This window comes from Pelophylax lessonae, assembly GCF_965119305.1.
Source record: "Pelophylax lessonae genome assembly, chromosome: 1".
In the NCBI taxonomy this organism is placed as follows: Eukaryota; Metazoa; Chordata; class Amphibia; order Anura; family Ranidae; genus Pelophylax; species Pelophylax lessonae.
In genome coordinates, this window is record NC_138768.1 from 887,398,901 (window position 1) to 887,419,653 (window position 20,753).

Genomic DNA, 20,753 nt, shown 5'->3' on the forward strand with positions numbered 1-20,753 from the left:
ACTCCACCAGACACCGTAAGCACTTCAGACTCCACGAACTGCCGCAACTTGGTTAGGGTCTTGGCATCTCCTACCCACCCTGGACCAACGACAAGGCTCCAGGTTCCTGTGGGTGAACCTCTCTTTCCCCAGAGAGTGCAGCAGAACAAGCTCTTACAAAAGCTCTTACAAGAGCTTAGTGATTCTCTAAGGGAGTATGGAAGACCATAGCAATCCCTGCAGCAGATTCCCCCAATAACGAGACAAAGCTCCGAGTTGAGGTTAAAACAGGAACAACATTTATTGGAAGAACACAGCACACTTTTATACAGAAATTGGAACATCCTTCCCCCAACAACCGCTTTCCCATTGGTCAATTGTAAAGTACTTGCAGTTCCCAATAAGGTCCTCTCCAGCCCATGCAAATGAGGGCTTGAAAATGAGTCAACAGTGATTGGTCAGATAGCTTTGACCAATGCAAGTAGACAGAAGCCCCAGGGGGCAATCAATGTAAACTATAGTCAGACACAGAACAATGGTTCCCTAACGAGCCCTCAATACACATTACTCTGAGTGTCAATACCTCCCTTAGCAGACAACAGGTCAGGTCATTAGCACACCTGACAAAAGGTGAATGGGGAGCCACCTTAGACAGTCTGTCTCCTCAGAACTTCCTGGGATGACCATATTAGGAGTTGACTTCCTGTTCCTTACAGTTTACAGGAATACGTTTTAGCTTCCAGGATAGAGGCAAGACTCCATTAGCCACATTGGTTGAAGAAACACAAAAAGACACAAAAATGCATAACTCCCAGTCTACTGAACAGAACCCCTACATTCAACCCATACCCAGATAGCCTGGATCTGAGCGCTCAACATATCCAAACAGCACTCAGATGCCACAAACACAGTCAAATTGCCATGGGGTTTACGTTTAGCATGGGCTGAAGAGAGAGGGTCCATAGTCACCTTGCAGGAGGCAAGCAACCAGGCTTTTCCAATGCCCAGTGGCGAGATTGGTCTCGTCACACTCCTTGTCTTACACGAAATTTAGGTCTGCCTGGCAACACTGGACACATTCCTCCTGATATTATCTTCTTTGTGGGCAGGTGGGGAGTGGCACCCGTGTGGCAATTATGTTCCTACTGGGGGCTGTAGGGGTGCTCTCTTCCCTCTCACCCTCTCTTGTATCAGTATATGGGGTCAGATCCTCCTTTGTCCGTCCAGTTCCTATCCCCTAGTATGTGCCGATGTTTAGAGCTGTTTGACATTGTCGATTGCTGTCTGAACTGATAATGATTCCACTGTAGTCGGAACTCCCCTTCCCCCCTTGCTCCCCTTCCTTCCCCCCATTTATTGTACTGTACTGTACTTTGCGAACTGTTTGACATTATGATGTTTATTTGCACTGCGTTCATTATTCCTGTATGCTGATTTCTTTAATAAAAAATAATATTAAAAAAAAGACAGGAAGCTTTGTTTATTTATGAGACAAAGGAACAAGCAACAGGAAGTGATGACTATACTACATCAGCCAATCAGTTCCAAATGTACAGTCACATGACACAAGTTACTCACATAGAATCAGCCAATGACACATCAGTACACATTCAAATTTACAATAGAAAAGGGGAAGTACACAAACGTTAATGAGCAGAATAGAGTACACAGCTTCCCGCCTAACACTACACAATGAAACCAGCGTGTAGAACCGTGAACACTACTCTGATCAAACTCGTACATGTATTCCCGCCACTACTACTGGTGTGAATCCCATTTAGCAAAGCTTCAGAGAACAATGCCTAATCAGATTATATTACTATTCCCATAAACGTGAGGCTATCTGCAGGGAAGGATCCAATCGGTTTCCACTATGGTGATCAAGCATAGCAGAAAGACATGAGCCTATATCGCTTCATAGGAGGCAGATAGATATTAAAACAATATTGATTCTGCACCGCAATACACATAGATCTATACCGACAAACAGACCTGCGCTCGGAGTGTTCACCGGCAGTGAGGTCTATGTAGAGCCAACGCGTCTACACATCTAAGGGAAGGTTTTCACTGCCAGTAGTCTTTCCTCAATGCCAGTTCCCTGTTAGACGATCTGATGAGCGTATTGCAAGTAAACCAACAACAGGAGCCATAATGACAATCTTAATAAAACACATCTTAAAAAATGTCCACTCTAATCCTAATAACATTTCCACAACAGTGTGCAACTTACGTATGTGTGCATGACTTGCGTATGCGTTTGCCTCTGTGAGTGCGTATGGAGGAATGGGGCCTCTTTAAAAAAAATATTTTCTTATTTATTTTACTTTTTTTTTTTTACGCTGTCCATTTACACTTTTTTTTGCCACTGATGGGACCCTTTCTGCTCCCAGTGGCCACTGTCCAACACCCAAAGTCTGAAGGACAGTAAACTGGCTGTTTGTTTAGAACGTTTGGAGACCCCCCTGGTCTAGAAGAACACTACTATGAGCTCCAGAACTCTCATGCAGAAGCATGCAGAAGCAAAAGGTTGGGTGACCCTTGGACTGAAGAGTCCGAGCCTGAACAGAGAGTTTGAAGTTTCTCTTGGGGAAGAAAAACTCTGGCTTGAGCGGTGTTTAGGATGAGACCCAGATATTCCAAGTGATGAGTTGGTTTCAGTGCTGAGTTATGAAGGTTCAGGACCCAGTTGAACCTTTGCAATGTTAGGACAGTTCTAGCTATGCTGTCAGCCAGAACCTAAGCTAATAGAGGTGTTCCAGATATCCCACAATGGGGATGCCCTGGGAGCACAGCAAGGCTGGCCCAGCGCCTTGGTGAACACTCAAAGTGCAGATGAGAAGATGAACCAGAGAAGCTGAAGACCCACAGTAAAAGGGAGATATTACTGGTGTGCCAGAAAAACAGGAACATTCTGTGGCATCACCTGGAAAGCCTTCTAAAATGGTGAATAATTAGCGAAACAAAATGGTAGATCCTGACAATCCCTGTAGTACTACAGAGACAAAGACAGTCAAGCTGTGCATTTTAGACCCCCCTTTTCTCCCTTTATCTCTTTCTCTCTGTTCTCCTGTAACAAAGGAGAATACAGTTCAGGGTGAAACCGGGAAGGGTAATTGCCATAGATAAAAAGTTACAGGGAACATCTGTATTGCTTGCAAAACTAGTTAGGAAAATATATATCTGTGACGTAACTGCTGCTTTATATATGTGATGTACACGCTTATTTAGTCACTTTGCAAACGGGCATATTCCGGGCTAAGTCAATTTCGCTAGCGAATATAAAGGTTTGTTTTCCTGAAGTTCGCGTCTGAATTCCATTTCTGGTTTCCAGCGACTGATTGCTGCTACAATTCAAGTATCCATCCTTGATGTCCACATAGTTTAGAAAGTCTCATTGATTATATAAGTATTGGCAGGAAGTGTTAGATAAGCAAAATTCTGTGTAGCACTGCCCCCTTGAGGACTGCTGGATAATACACTCTCAGGTCCCCCTGGGTTACCGTTAGCAACTGCAACATGCACAATTTAACACTTTACTCTCTGGCTCAATCAATAAACAGTCTAGGGGATGTAGTTGTTTTTGTGGTTTTATTTAAATTAGGGATGGAGAAGGGAAGAGTGGGATACTCCAACTTGAACTATTCATAGTAGATGAGGACTCCTGTCTGAAAATGCAGCCATGTTGCTGATTTACCTTGCCACTTAGATGAATTTAAGATTAAGTCTCTGTGTAGATGACTTGTTAGAATTAGTTATCTTCGGGATACACTCCTAGTACCCCCTTTCACTCCAACTGCTGACACCTGTCCTCTGACTATTGTAAACTGGGATGGCCCCCCTCAGGTCAGGCTCCTAGACACAATCCCCTTTACTCATGATACTGTTTTTCAGGGGTCTCCAGTGTCTCTACCCCCTCCAGTCACAAAAAAAATAGATGTGTTGGGCGCTTGTGCCCACAGATGGGACCCGCGCTGAGATGTGAGTGAAATGGAGAGAAGTACATAAACTCCGGATGTGGCAAAGTCCCAATGTTGATTCTAAGGGCAGCACTGTAGGCAGGCAAAAGCCGAAATCCCGCTGGCACAAAAACGCAATGCTATCATGAATAACTTTTTCTGCCAATTGCTGAAATCATATCTCCCTTTAATTAATTTTTTAATACATTTTTAATACTTTTTTATATATTCATCTTACTGGTGTGCTTGCACGATGATTGTGCGTGTTTGTGTGCTTTTATGCTAATGTGTGTTTTCATCCCTATATGTTTTTTATTTTGATACATTTTTGAGACATGTATATTTGTGCTTTTTAATCTTTTTAACTTTTTTATAATAACTCTTTTTTCTTGTTTTTATTCATTTTTCTTTTCTTTTGTTTTTTTCCGGGTTCAGCTCCTTCCTTCTGGTCCCTAGGCTGACTGCCTGTGACCACCTGCCACTGCTACAGCGGAGGAGACAGCCGTCACCCTCCCTCCGGGACTCTGCTCACCAGCCAAAGACTCCACAGCACATGTGCTCCTGGTTTTTATACCACACTCCACAATCCACTGAGACAATCAGTCTGTGCCAATCACTTGGGCTGTATCAAAGGCTGTGTATCCATTGGTCAGATTTCCTTCACTGTCCAATATGCCTCCCTATTGGACCAGGTAAAAAAAGACATTTAACTAAATACATAATATGTACATTGCATAAAATGATGGAGGGCCTAGCTAGACCCGGAAATCCCAAGCAAGTCTGCAAAGGAAATTAAAGTTAAACATGTATTAATGCATGGCTATCTACACCAGTGAGACCGTCCTCTCCTCAGAGGCGACTTTCTCACCACATCAATTTTAACTACACATTCACGTAGAGATACTCTGCCCCTTGCCATACTTGACTCTGCGTCTCACGGTTACTCCTGGAACAGGTAACAATTAAACCCTGCCAAGCTAACTAGCTATCTAATCTCTGTGAACCATTTTTTTGTGACTAAGTGATAGGCACAGTCCCTTCTCAGCATTGGGCACTGACTCTCCTCCTATCACAGCCAGACCCACAGGTGTGGAAATAAGCATGCGGAGTCCACCCGACTGGCATTCACAGTGTCCTTCTCTTCTGTAACACCGAGGCAACATGTCTTCTCTCTGTGACAAGCTGTTTTGCTGGAGCCTGAGCAAGCTTGTCAAACCTCTGAGCATTGCAAATCTCTTCAAGGGGCCCTTCATTCTAGCATCCCCTTCTCTGAAGAGACATCAAGTCACTACCCACTCCTCCTTAGTTAGCAACTTGCACAAAGTTCCTCCAACTGGCCCTCTGGCCCAACAGGATCTTTGCAAAGTGTCCTTTGCACAAAGCATCTTTGTGAAGTGGTCCTCTTCTTCTGAACTCTTTCCTTTGGCCCGATGGCCCAAATTTCTTTGCACAGTGTCTATTTGACCATGAGATAGTAAATGATCCTGGCCTGTTGGCTCAAGGGATCTCCATAGAACGTTCAGTAAGAACAATTTCTGGTAGCTACTAAAACATAGAACTGAGTAACTACTGAAGTCTTTTGAACAAATAGTCTCTTTTGTAGTCAGAGGGTTGGCCCTCCTTAATGACACTACCCGATGGTAGCAGTTTAACTGGTTTCCCGATCCCTTTTGCAAGGATAGAAGGGAAAGGGGTAATTGGGAATAGTGCTTTGGCCCTAGCACCAGCCAACAACAACTTGAACTTCGGGCTCTCCAGACCCTTTTCTTCTTCAAAGAACTCTCAGGCCAACTAGCCTTGAAACAGTATCTCTGTGGAAGTAGGACCCTACATCCCTAGCAATAGAAGTCAGGGATCTGGACTGACTTCCCTTCAGAGTCCTTAACACGGATGGACCAAGCCTGTCCAGATCAGTTTGGGCGATGGACTATGTAGATAGCCTGTCCTAGGTTCTAGTTTGTCTTTGTAGAGCAGAAGGTGTCCCACAGCTCAGGCCTCTCTTTATTCTGGTATGGTTTGGGAATGTAGAGAAATTCCAAAATCGCATCACAGCACCTCTCCTCTCTTCTGGCCTCAACCACCAACATAATCTCCCGGGGAGCATAGGGGTAGTCGTATCCATACTCCAGGGCCACCTTCCTTTGTATCAGATGCTGGCATCTTAAGAACCTGGGGAGGGTTTGTCTGTTTCCTCTCCCAGGTGGGGAGTACAGGGTCTCTTGTCTCCTGATGAGTTTTTCATAGGCCTCATTTTGATCCCGAGCCCAGGTGTAGGTACAAGGTCGGGACAGATCTGAAACCCATGTAGTGTAGGCCTCACAGAACCTCAAATTCTTGGCACACTGCATGCGTACCACCGAATCCCTTGTATCCTCACCAGGCAAACTGAGACTGCTCCCCAATCTCACTCCGTCTCTTTTTCAGACTTCCAGACATCTATCCCCTCCTCCAAGGATCCAAACCGATGCTGAAAGCTGGGGGACCCTGTGTCAATGGCTCCGGCCTTTTCTTTACTCGACACACTGAGACATACCTCCCAACAGTCCCGGATTCCGCGGGACTGTCCCGCATTTCTGACAGTGTCCCGCTGTCCCACTGATTCAGCCTGTGTCCCGCAGCCACTTAAATCTGCATCTGTCCTCCCTTAGTATAAGCATGGCCCCGCCCGCTAATACACTATGTTTACACATCGCTCGGTGTCCAGGCTTTGCCGTATCTCCGCCCACTCCCTCGCTATTGGAAGCCTGCAGAATGCCCTTGGGCTTTGCCACTAAGCCCCGCCTACTCCAGGAAGCTTGTGTAAGCAAGGGGACTCGGCGTGTCACTGCTCTCTCAAGGAAAGAAGACTGATGCGACCTGACCTGACGTGTGATCTCTCCCTCTGGCTTTTCTTAACACAAGTAACAGTGAGTCCTGTGATGCAGTTAAACTCCTCCTCAGCTCCATGCTACAGCCCTGACATTCGGAGCTGAGCTCAGCTCTGTCACTCCTCACTACACTAGTCAGCAGTCTGAATCTCCTCCATTCACTGGTCAGCAGTCTGAATCTCCTCCATTCACTGGTCAGCAGTCTGAATCTCCTCCATTCACTGGTCAGCAGTCTGAATCTCCTCCATTCACAGGACAGAAGCCTGCAGTGAACCCCTCACTTCTCTTTTCAGAACAGTCTAAACTCTTCTTCTCCCTACACTGACCAGAAGCCTGAGTGTATCCCCTCACTTCTCTATTCATTGATGAGCAGTCTGAATCTCCAATCCTTCTCTCCATAAACTAGCCAGAAGCTTGCACCCCATCTCTTTACATATCTTTACTTTACATACTGATCATCAGTCTGAATCTCCTCTTCTGCACACTGACACTGACCAAAAGCCTGTAACTTGAATCCTGAGCTCTCTGTCCATCCCCACTCATCCTAAGGTCTTAGCTTCTGTACACACCCCTCCCCCCACCCCACATCCTGGGGTCTCTATGTCCACCTCTCCCCATCCTGAGGTCTCTCTGTACACCCCCCCCACACACACACTGAGGTCTCTGTCCACCCCCCATTCCATCCCATCCGGAGGTCCCTCTGTGTACCACCCATCCCATCCTGAGGTCTCTCTGTGTACCACCCATCCCATCCTGAGGTCTCTCTGTGTACCACCCATCCCATCCTTAGGTCCCTCTGTGTACCACCCATCCCATCCTGAGGTCCCTCTGTGTACCACCCATCCCATCCTGAGGTCCCTCTGTGTACCACCCATCCCATCCTGAGGTCTCTCTGTGTACCACCCATCCCATCCTGAGGTCCCTCTGTGTACCACCCATCCCATCCTGAGGTCCCTCTGTGCACCACCCATCCCATCCTGAGGTCTCTCTGTGCACCACCTTTCTGCATTGAAAGGGGGCACGCTGGTCTCTCTGTATTGAAAGGGGGCACGGCCTGCTGTTCATTCTGCATTGAAAGGGGGCACGCTGGCCATTCTGCATTGAAAGGGGGCACGCTGGTCTCTCTGTATTGAAAGGGGGCACGGAATGCTGTTCATTCTGCATTGAAAGGGGGCACGCTGGCCATTCTGCATTGAAGGGGGCACACTGGTCATTCTGCATTGAAAGGGGGCACGCTGGCCATTCTGCATTGAAAGGGGGCACGCTGGTGTCTCTGCATTGAAGGGGGGCACGGGGCACGGCATGCTAGTCACTCTGCATTGAAGGGGGCACACTCTACTTTGAATACTGAAGGCCCCTTTCACACTTTTGTGACCTCAAAATCACGCAATTTTTAACAGTGTTTTTTGCCGCAATGCCTATTACATTTTCTGTTTGCGCCCCCCAAAATGGGGCATTTGGGTTGGATGGAGCTGGGGGCATTTGGGGTGGATGGAGCTGGGGTGGGCATATGGGGTGAATGGAGCTGGATGGGGGGTGGATGGAGCTGGGGTGGGCATTTGGAGTGTTTGGAGTTTGGATGGGTGTTTGGGATAGATAGTGCTAGGGTGGGCATTTGGGGTGGATGGAGCTATGGTGGGCATTTGAGGTGGATAGAGCTGCTGGGGGCATTTGGGGTGGATGGGGTGGTGGATGGAGCTGGGTGGGCATTTGGGGTGTATAGAGCTGGGGGGGTGGATGGTGCAGACTCCGACCCCTGCATTCTGTACATTACATACTCCTGTCTCCTGCATTCTATACATTACATACTCCTGTCGCCTGCATTCTATACATTACACACTCCTGTCCCCTGCATTCTATATATTACATACTCCTGTCGCCTGCATTCTATACATTACACACTCCTGTCCCATGTACTCTGTACATTACATACTCCTGTCTCCTGCATTCTGTACATTACATACTCCTGTCTCCTGCATTTGTACATTACATACTCCTGTCTCCTGCATTTTGTACATTACACTCTCCTGCACTATATACACAATACTGTACATTAAATACTTCTCACCAAAGTCTTCATTGTCTCAACAGTTGCTGGTTGCTATGCAGTCTCTGACTATTTTAATTAAGTTCTTCTTTAAGGTAGGCTGAGCAATCAAAGCATATTTTATGAGTACTAGGAAGTCTGGGTTTGGTTTACCCTATCCCTTAAGACCCTCCCACCGCTAAGCAATTGGCCACACCCACAATTTACGCGCGCCGCAGGTTTGCTTTCTCTTTCAGTGTCCCTCATTGCGAAGTTCAAAAGTTGGGAGGTATGCTGGGAGCCTCACTCTCTGGAGCCCATAGGGGATGTAGTTGTTTTTGTGGTTTTATTCAAATTAGGGATGGAAGAAGGGAACAGTGGGATACTCCAACTTGAACTATTCACAATAGATGAGGACTCCAGTCTGAAAATGCAGCCAGGCTGCTGATTCACCTTGCCACTTACATATATTTAGAATTAAGTCTTTGTGTAGATGACTTATCTTCGGGATACACACCTAGTACCCCCTTTCACTTCCCTTGCTGACACCTGTCCTCTGACTATCCTACACTGGGGTGGCCCCCTTTAGGTCAGGCCTCTAGAAACGATACCCTTTACTCACAATACTGTTTTTTGAGGGTCTCCAGTGTCTCTACCCCTCCAGTCAGCTCTCATGGACCCATGGGTTCAGCTCCTTCCTTCTGGTCCCCAGGCCGATTGCCTGTGACCTCATGTCACTGCTACAGAGGAGAAGGCAGCCGCCACCCTCCCTCTGGGACTCACCAGTCAAAGACCCCGCTGTTCCTGTGCTCATGGCTTTTATACCACACCCCACAATGCACCGAGACAATCAGTCTGTGGCAATAACTGGGGCTGTATCCAGTGGCGGCTGGTGCTCAAAATTTTTGGGGGGGGCGCAAAAAAAGAAAAATGTAATAGGTATTGCTTCGCGTCAAAAAACGCGGTAAAAAATTGCGTGACTTTGAGGTCATGGTACAGGCATGGCACAGGTGATGGTATAGGCATGGCACAGGTCATGGTACAGGTCATGGTACAGAAGATGGTATAGGCATGGCACAGGTCATGGCACAGGTGATGGTATAGGCATGGCACAGATATGGTATAGGCATGGCACAGGTCATGGTACAGGCATGTCATAGGTCATGGTACAGGAGATGGTATATGCCCCCTTTCAATGCAGAGACCAGCGTACATGCCCCCTTTCAATGCAGAGACCAGCATACATGCCCCCTTCAATGTAGTGACCAGCGTACATGCCCCTTCAATGCAGAGATTAGCGTGCGTGCCCCCTTCAATGCAGAGATCAGCGTGCATGCCCCCTTCAATGTAGTGACCAGCGTACATGCCCCCTTCAATGTAGTGACCATCGTGCATGCCCCTTTCAATGAAGAGACCAGCATACATGCCCCCTTCAATGTAGTGACCAGCGTACATGCCCCCTTTAATGCAGAGATCAGCGTGCGTGCCCCCTTCAATGCAATGAACACTGCGCCGTGCCCCCTTCAATGCAGAGTTCAGCGTGCGTGCCCCCTTTCAATGCAATGAACATTGTGCTGTGCCCCCTTCAATGCAATGAACACTGTGCTGTGCCCCCTTCAATGCAGAGTTCAGTGTGCGTGCCCCCTTCAATGCAACTGTGCTGTGCCCCCACAATGCAGAGTTCAGCGTGCGTGCCCCCTTCAATGCAACTGTGCTGTGCCCGCACGATGCAGTGTTCAGTCTGCGTGCCCCCTTCAATGCAACTGTGCTGTGCCCCCACAATGCAGAGTTCAGCGTGCGTGCCCCCTTCAATGCAACTGTGCTGTGCCCCCTTTAATGCAATGAACATTGTGCCGTGCCCCCATCAATGCAGAGTTCAGCGTGCGTGCCCCCTTTCAATGCACAGTGACCAGTGTGCCCCCTTCAAAACAATGACCAGTGTGCCCCCTCCAATGCAGTGACCAGCGTACATGCCCCCTTCAATGCAGTAACCAGCGTTCGTGCCCCCTTCAATGCAGGGACCAGCGTGCGTGCCCCCTTCAATGCAGAGACCAGCGTACATGCCCCCTTCAATGCAGAGACCAGTGTGCGTGCCCCCTTCAATGCAGAGACCAGTGTGCGTGCCCCCTTCAATGCAGTGACCAGCGTACATGCCCCCTTCAATGCAGTGACCTGCGTACATGCCCCCTTCTAAGCAGAGACCAGCGTACATGCCCCCTTCAATGCAGTGACCAGCGTACATGCCCCCTTCAATGCAGTGACCAGCGTACATACCCCCTTCAATGCAGAGAGCAGCATGCATGCCCCCTTCAATGCAGAGACCAGCGTACATGCCCCCTTCAATGCAGAGACCAGCGTGCGTGCCCCCTTCAATGCAGTGACCAGCGTACATGCCCCCTTCAATGCAGAGACCAGCGTACATGCCCCCTTCAATGCAGAGACCAGCGTACATGCCCCCTTCAATGCAGAGACCAGTGTGCGTGCCTCCTTCAATGCAGAGACCAGTGTAAATGCCCCCTTCAAAGCAGTGACCAGCGTACATGCCCCCTTCAATGCAGTGACCAGCGTACATGCCCCCTTCAATGCAGTGACCAGCGTACATGCCCCATTCTAAGCAGAGACCAGCGTACATGCCCCCTTCTAAGCAGAGACCAGCGTACATGCCCCCTTTAATGCAGTGACCAGCGTACATGCCGTCTTCAATGCAGTGACCAGCGTACATGCCTTCTTCAATGCAGAGACCAGCGTGCGTGCCCCCTTCAATGCAGTGACCAGCGTGCGTGCCCCCTTCAATGCAGTGTGGCCCCGAGACCAGTGCACTTGCCTGGAGCAGCAGCGTCTCCTCGAGTCAGGTGATTTAAAAAAAAAAAAAAAAAACATTGAGCACCATGCGTCCGGCGCCCTGCATGCAGATTAGGGGGCCAGACGCATGGATGGGGGTGTGGTGCCCCTGCGCCCCCAACGCACCGGCTGCCACTGCCTGCTGCTCCTCTGATAGGCAGTTAGAGCCAAAACTATACTCTCTCTCTGGCACCTACCTAGGAGGATGCTACACTGACTTGCAGATAGCCTCAGGAGACACTCGGCATTGCTCTGTCCACAGAGCTGGCACTGTCCTAGTTGAATGTGCTCTTAATTCCTCCGGAACAGGAGGGTCTTGTCAAGAGTAGGCTTTTTTAATTGTCTTAACAATCTAGGACAGCCTTTCTCAACCTTTTCAACAACAGAGGAACCCTTGAAATAAATTTCTGTTCTCGGGGAACCCCTGCTAAAAATTTAAAATCTGCAACATTAGTGTGACAATCAGTGGGAAGAATGCTCCTTACTCTTGTCATCATTGGGAAGATTTACCCCCTTACAGATAGCTAAAAGTAACAATGGTGTCATTGCAAACTTATTTGAGAGGCAGAAATTGCCCGTTGCTCAAGGAACCCCTAGCAACCTCAGGAGGAACCCTAGGATTCCGCTGAACCCTGGTTGAGAAACCCTGATCTCGGAGATGACTGTACATAATGATGCTGACTGACCCTGCCTGACCACAGGGTGCCAGCCAGCCAGCCACCCACCACAGGGTGCCAGACAGCCAGCCACCCATAGACAGGGTGCCAGACAGCTATCCACCACAGGGTGCCAGCCAGCTATCCACCACAGGGTGCCAGCAAGCCAGCCACCCACCAAAGGGTGCCAGACAGCCAGCCACCTACCACAGGGTGCCAGACATCCAGCCACCCAACCACCACAGTGTGCCAGCAAGTCAGCCATTAAGCATTAAACAAAAAATAACATGTTCAGTACAAGATTTGTGTCAAAAATTGTCTTTACTTTTCAAAACTTTACATGTACAAAATATCGGCCCATATCGGCCGATACCGATACGTTGTGACCAAAATATCAGTATCAGCCCAGAAAAAACATATGGGTCTATCCCTAACACACACACACATCTATTTACAGTCGCTAATAGAGATTACACATAACTCCCCATGAGGCCACATTAGAAACACACAGGAAGCTCGGGTTACCAACTTTTCTTCAAGCCAAACCCGAACACTTTAGCCACGCATGGCAACATTTTAATTTTAAGGGGGAACGCTGCAGACTCTGATGTAAAGGGGAACTCTAATATAAGGGGGGTTTCTGCTCACCAAACCTCCCACTTACATCAGAGTTCCCAGCATTCCCCCCTTAATTAGGGTTCCCAAAGCCCCCTTACATCACAGGTCCACAGGGCACCTCTTAAATATTACCTTAGGGTACTCAATCACTTGGAGGCACAAGAGAGAAGGGAGAGAGGGCAGGGACTTCAGTCACAGACATAGTGAGCTCACTCTACCGAGGATGGAGGCTCAGGCATCAAAGCCTTTCATCTGTGATGTAGCTGCCATTTGCTGAGCTTCAAACTTTCAGCCCACACATTCCTTTCCTGGTTCACAGAATGCCAGAGATTGGAGTGTGGGTGGGATACAAAACCCGAGCTGGTCTGCACGGACCCAAAGTCAGCTCGAAAACCTGGTCTGGGTTTCGCTAGTCCGGTATATAGGACAGAAAGCGAGGGGAAATATATCGCACCTTGATGACTTCCCCTTTCCTTATGTCACATATTCCCCCCTCTGCTCAAGCCACTATGGCTGAGCAACTGCCATGGAGAGGCAATGGAAACGCGAGAAGGCATCTACATTATTTTGCAGCTTCCCCGCTCTGTGTTCCACTGTAAACTTAAATGCTTGAAAAGCCAAGAACCACCTTGTAACTCGGCTATTCCTTTCTCTATGTTCACACATCCACTTGAGGGGGCTATGGTCAGTGACCAGTTTGAACTGTCTACCCAACAGGTAGTACTTGAGGGTGTCCAGGGCCCATTTGATAGTCAAACATTCTTTCTCAACAATGGCATAATTTTTTTCGTGCTTGTTAAGCTTTCTGCTGAGATAGACCATAGGGTGCTCCTCCCCCTCTCTGATTTGGGACAGTACAGTGCCCAGACCTACATCGGAAGCATCTGTCTGCACTACGAACTCTTTCGTGAAATCTGGGGTCACAAGCACCGGATGTGCACAAAGCTTGCTTCAACCTTTTAAATGCCTCATCAGCAGGGCCGGCCCATGACATTGTGCTGCCTGGGTCCAAGAATGAAATACTGCCCCACCCCCCAAAAATAAAAAAATCACACCCAACAAAAGGCCCCCACATCCATTATTTTATATAAATTTTAAATTTAGAAAATATTATATATACTGTTTATCGTCTTCCATAACTCACCACTGGACCAGTCCACCAAAAACCCACTGTCTGTCCTCAGTCCTCCTGTCACTCCTGTGTCTGCCTGCCCTGCCGCCACACACCACAATCATAGGAGGGATGTTCCCTGGAAGAGACGCTCTGCCTCCTCATACTTATCAGTTTGCACTATGGGCGCTAGTATAAGATGGGGGAATGCTGCCGGTAACGCGCCACAAACTGATAACAAACAAAACTGCTGGAAAGAAAATCTTGGGAGTCAATTTGCCACCCCTCCCCAAGTGCTGCCTGGGTCCAATGGACCCAGCGGGACCCATGGTAGGGCCAGCCCTGCTCATCAGCCTCAGAATTCCACGTAATCAGGACTGACCATCTACCCTTCCTCAAATCAGTCAGTGGAGCTGCAATAGTGGAAAAATTGGGGATGAAGCGCCGATAGTAGCCCGTGATCCCAAGAAATGCTCTCACTTGTTTTTTATTCATGGGTTGGGGCCATTTTTGATCGCCTCAATCTTATTGATCTGAGGCTTAACTAAACCCCCACCAATAATATTACCCAAATATTTTGCTTCCTCCAACCCCATGGAAGATTTTTTTGGGTTGGCTGTGAGTCCCACCTTCATAAGAGAGTTTACTACCGCTTGCAACCTTGACAAATGAGACTGCCAGTCTGGGCTGTGTATGACTACATCGTCCAAATATGCCGCTGCGTATTGTCGATGTGGTTTCAGTGTTCTTTCCATCATTCTTTGGAAAGAATCAGGGGCCCATGCAAGCCAAATGGCATCCTCCTATACTGCAATTGCCCCTCAAGAGTGGAAAAACGGAATTTTTGTAAAATCTTACCTGTAAAATTCCTTTCTCTGAGTCCTCGGACAGTCGCCGCCATCTTCATATTCGTCACAATGGGGTATTAGACTTTGCTCCGTAGGAGTAGCTAGGCAACAGAATATGTTAATATTAAAGTTTTTAACACATCCCACCCCCAGGGGGTGGTCCCCTCAGTCAATACCCTCCTACTTCCTGTATCCATATCTCAGTTTCAGTGGAATAGCAGTAGAGTATACAACCAAACCCCAAAAGAGGGGCGGGGGCGGCGACTGTCGGAGGACTCAGAGAAAGGAATTTTACAGGTAGGATTTTACAAAAATTCAGTTTTCTCTTACGTCCTCCGACAGTCGCCGCCATCTTCATATTCGTCACAATGGGGACGTCCCAAAGCAGTGCAAACATGAGGGGTGGGAAACGCAGCCGCGCCTAAGGCAACGCAGTCTCCACATCAAAGAAAGGAACCTTACCAAAGGAAGGAAACCAGCTGGGCAATGAGAAAGAACTTGCTCAACAGGAGCAATAGCCCAGGAAAAAAACAAATATCCCAGGGACAAAAACATATCCCAAACAGCCAAGGAGCCCAAAACAAGGGCTCTAGGGAACTGCCGCACTAAGAACCTTGCGGCCAAAAGAAGCATCTGCCGATGCCTGAACATCCACTCTGTAGAATTTAGTGAAAGTGTGCGCGGTCGACCAAGTCGCCGCCTTACACACCTGGGCCACAGAAGCCCCATGACGACAGGCCCAAGACGTACTCAGAGATCTGGTAGAGTGCGCCTTCACAGGCACAGGGGGAACTTTCCCCTTCAAAGCATAGGCCTGTTCAATGGTCTGCCTGATCCATTTGGCGATGGTAGAAGCCGACGCCGCCATGCCCTTCCGAGGACCCTCCGGAAGGACAAACAAGGTATCCGACTTGCGAAAGGATTCAGTCGATTTCAGATAAACCCTAATCGCCCGAACAACATCCAAAGAGTGTAACTCCACCTCCTTCGGATGTGTAGGCTTCGCGCAGAGCGAAGGCAAGACAATGTCCTCATTGAGGTGAAATTCCGAAACCCTCTTTGGGAGAAAAGAAGGGTTAGGTCGCAAGACCACCTTGTCCAAGTGAACGACCAGATACGGAGACTTGCAGGACAAGGCTGCCAGTTCCGACACTCTACGAGCCGAAGTGAACGCCACCAAAAAGGCGACCTTCTTGGACAACATAGACAACGAGATCTTCCTGATCTGTTCAAAAGGAACACGTTGCAACACGGACAGAACAAGATTCAAGTCCCAAGGGGGCAGAGGTTCCCTCCTAGGAGAAACCAGATGTCGCACCCCTTGAACAAAAGTGCTAACCAAGGAGTTAGATGCCACAGGACGGCCAGTGCAGACACCTGACCCTTGATCGTAGCCAGCGCCAAACGCTGGTCAACACCCGTTTGAAGGAAGGACAACACCCTAGATACCGAGTATGTGCGAGGTGAGAACCCCCTGGACTCGCACCAGGCAAAATATGCCTTCCAAGTGCGGTAATAGACCTTCCCCGAGGAAGATTTCCTCGCGTTGATCAAAGTGTGAATGACCTCAGGGGAGAGACCCCTATCCTTCAGGACCTCGGTTTCAACAGCCAAGCCGTCAAAGCCAGCGACTGTAAAGCAGGATGGAAGATCGGCCCTTGAGACAGGAGATCTTCTAGAAGAGGCAGACGCCACGGGGCATCGACCGCCAGATTTACGAGGTCCGCGTACCAGGACCGGCGAGGCCAGTCAGGCGCCACAAGAATCACTGTGTGTGGTTCCGAGTTCAACCTGCGAAGGAACCTGGATAGCAATTGAATCGGAGGAAATGCATACATCAGTCGGTACTCATGCCACGGAGCTACCAACGCGTCCGACGCGTCTGCCCGAGGATCGCGCGTCCTTGCCACGAACCTTTTCACCTTGTTGTTCAGACGAGACGCGAACAGGTCTACCTCCGGAAGACCCCACTTCGCGCACAACATCTGGAAGACATCCGGGTGGAGGGACCATTCCCCCTGGTCCAGGGTCTGGCGGCTCAGATAATCCGCCTGCCAGTTCTCCACCCCCGGAATGTGAACCGCTGTTATCGCCGGGACGTGCGTCTTGGCCCAAGACAGAATGTTGGCCACCTCCCGAGCCGCTCGGGCACTCCTGGTGCCCCCTTGGTGGTTGATGTAGGCCACCGCCGTGGCATTGTCCGTCTGCACCCGAACAACCGGATGGCCCTGCAGCCTGTCCGTCCAACTTCGAAGGCAGAGAAGTATCGCTCGTAATTCCAGAACGTTGATCGGAAGGGAGGATTCCTCCTCCGACCAAGATCCCTGAGCGGACAGAACGCCCAGAACACCACCCCAGCCCGACAGGCTGGCATCCGTGGTGATCACCGTCCATGAGAAAGGACGAAAAGACTTGCCCCCCGACACCGTCGGGGACTGGAGCCACCACAGAAGATCCCTTCTGGTGCGATGACTCAAGGAAATCTGGAGATCCAGAGATTGCGGTCGCCCGTCCCACCTGGACAGGATCTCCGCTTGGAGACCCCGCGTGTGAAACTGGGCGAAGGGAAATCGCCTCGAAAGCCGAGACCATCAATCCCAAGCAGCGCATGCACGTCCGGATGGACGAGCACGGAACGTCCCTGAGGGACCTGACTTCCTCCTGAAGAGTCCTGAGTTTGTCGTCCGGTAGGAAGACCTTCGCCTGGACCGAGTCCAGAATCATACCCAGGTAAGGAAGACGAACCGACGGGCACAGCTTTGACTTTGGAAAGTTTATCGTCCAACCAAACTCCTGCAGAGTCTGCATCGTGACGGACAGGTCCTTCTCCAGACCCTGGCTGGTCGCAGACCGAACAAGAATATCATCCAGATACCCCAGGACAGAGATGCCCTGGGCTCTCAACAAAGCCAGAACCGGTGCAAGCACCTAGGTGAAAACCCGTGGAGCCGAAGCGAGACCAAAAGGTAATGCCACGAATTGGTAGTGGTCCTCCGCAATGGCGAATCAAAATGTACCTCTGGTGACCCTAGAAAATCGGGATGTGAAGGTACGCATCCTTTAAGTCGATGGAAGCCATGAATTCCCCCGGAACCAGGGCAGTCACCACCGACCGCAGGGATTCCATGCGGAACTTGCGAACCCGCACAAAGCGGTTCAGAGCCTTTAAGTCCAGAATTGGACGTACCTTGCCCTCCTTCCTGGGCACGGTGAACAGATTGGAATAGAACCCCCGAAATCTGTCCCGATGAGGCACCGGAACCACCACTCCCTGAGCCCTCAGGTCCTGCACCGCTAGGTGCAGATCCCGCAAACGCTCCAGGAACAGTTGGAGATTTGAGGGAAAAAAATCTGCTCTCCGGCCGAGAGAGAAACTCGATCTTGTAGCCAGATCGAACGATTTCCTGAACCCACCTGTCCCGAACACGGGACAGCCATGGTTGAAGAAAACCGAGCAAGCGTCCCCCCACCCCAGAACCGGGTGAGGGCGCCCCTTCAGGCCGCACTGTTGTGGGCAGCGGATCCGGACTGGCCAGACTTCTGCTTACCTGTCCACGGCTTCTTTTGGGAGCCTTGACCTTTGAACGGTTTGCCCTTATAGTGCGACCGAAAGGCACGAAAGGACCCCTGAGAGGGCCTAAAGGAGGCATGCTTCTTACCAGGAGCCGCCTTAGCCTTGTGGGATTGGGGCAAGAGCGTGCTCTTACCACCCGTGATCCCCTTTATCAGCGTATCCAGGGATTCGCCAAAAAGGCGAGAACCATCATAGGGCAGATTGGCTAAGGTCTTGCGCGAAGATTGGTCCACCGACCAACACTTCAACCAAACCAAGCGGCGAGACAACACTGCCACACCGTGTACACGTGCAGCCAATGGAACCATATCCAAGTCCACATCACACAAATACATGACACCCTGATGGATTTGATCCACCATATCCAATGTTGCCGGCGGGGCAGAATCAGCCACCAGAACGCGTGTAAGCACCTGCGTCCAACTCGCGACAGCCTGGGCTGCCATAAGTGAAGCAAATAGAGCTTTCAGCATAGAACCCATAATAGAATAAGTATGACGGGCAAGAGACTCCAGCCTCTTGTCCGTGGCATCCCGGAACACCAGGGTATCCTCTGCAGGAATCACAGTGGACTTATTTAAAACCGCTATCGCGTGATCCACCGGAGGCGGGACACACCAACGCTCATCAGTAGCGGGCGTGAAAGGATAACGCAGTTTGAACCTACTTGGCACAGCAAAAGGCTTGCGTATATTACGCCATTGTTCCTTAACAGCGCGCTGAAAATCATCAGTGCAAGGAAAAACCTGCGATGTCTTGCGTCTTTTCTGTGTCCCATAAGCTGCCAAGGCAGCAGGAGAACATGGTTCATCCTGTAATCGCAGTGTTTGCTTGATAGAAGCAACCAATTCATCCATGAGTGCAAGCTCTTCAGACAAGCCCGGGGGAGAATTATCAACCCCTTCAACCTCAGCCTCCACCTCGGACCCTACAAGATCCAGGGAGGAACGGGACCCTGATAAGGAGACCCCAGCCACAGCAGCCCCATCACCATCACCCTCTGAATCAGAGGAAATTGAAACTCTGGGCCTTTTAGTGGATTGAGCAGCCACAAGCATTTGCACCTGAGCAGCAAGGTTAGCCACAACCGCAGCCAAATCCCCCCCTGGGGGGGAAACAGCAGTCCCCTGGCTTCCCACCAATGTGGCAGGAAATTTGCTTTCCTGAGAATCCATGCCCCAAAGTATGTGGAAGAATAAAGGGTTAACTGCCCCTTTAAAAAGCGCGGCGAGCGCAGCCCACCGCACACACACACACCACACAAGTCGACCCCCACAGGGATAAAGTACAACTCAGGCAAGGATACAGGGATAGGGAGGTAAAAACCTGGAGAGACCGCTGCTGCTTCTGCCTCGAAAAAGGAAGTGATGTCACGCAGGGCGCTCTATGAAAGCCTATGGAAGGCTACAAGAAAATGGCCGCCTGCAGTGTTACCATGCGGCCGGAGCGAGCGCCGCCAAAATGGCGGCATTTGGCGCCGAAACACCGCTCCTCCATTCCCAGTGAAAACCGCCAAAAAACACATGCAGTAATGTAAAATAATGGCGGACCGCCGCAGCGGACGCCGCAATGTGCATAAACACGATACAATCATGCCCCTCCGCACACAGTCTGTCACACAGTAAAAGCACATAAACTGACACATGACAGTGCAGCATAGCCCCCCTCCTTGTAGCCCACAGAATGCAGCCAGCAGACAGGGAGGCCAACAGTGTGACCAGAGGCAGGGTTACACAGTCCCAGACTGACACCCCCCAAACAGACAGGTCCCCACATATATACACTTACCTCAGAAATGGCGTGGGGAACCTGCATAGGCGAACAAGCCACTGCACATGTGACAGGGAGAGTCGCAGCCAGGACGCAGAAGAACTGGGGTTGAGAAACCGCACAGCGTCCAGTGAGGTAGCCACCTCACCATAGCATCCCTGCACCGAACAGGGATGGGTCGTTCAGAATGCCAGGAGCAGTACCTGACTGAACGCTCGATGGCAGGCTGGAAAGCCACAGACCCAGCCCGCATGATCCTCTTCATCAGAAGACTAAACTAATGCTGACAAAAGTAACAGCTAAGTAAAGCAAGAGAAAAAAACTCAAAGAAAATCAAAAAAGAAGAGAAAGGCTGAGACAAAATGCCCCAGCATAGAGATATCCAGCTACTCCTGACAAGCTAGACATTGAAACTGAGATATGGATACAGGAAGTAGGAGGGTATTGACTGAGGGGACCACCCCCTGGGGGTGGGATGTGTTAAAAACTTTAATATTAACATATTCT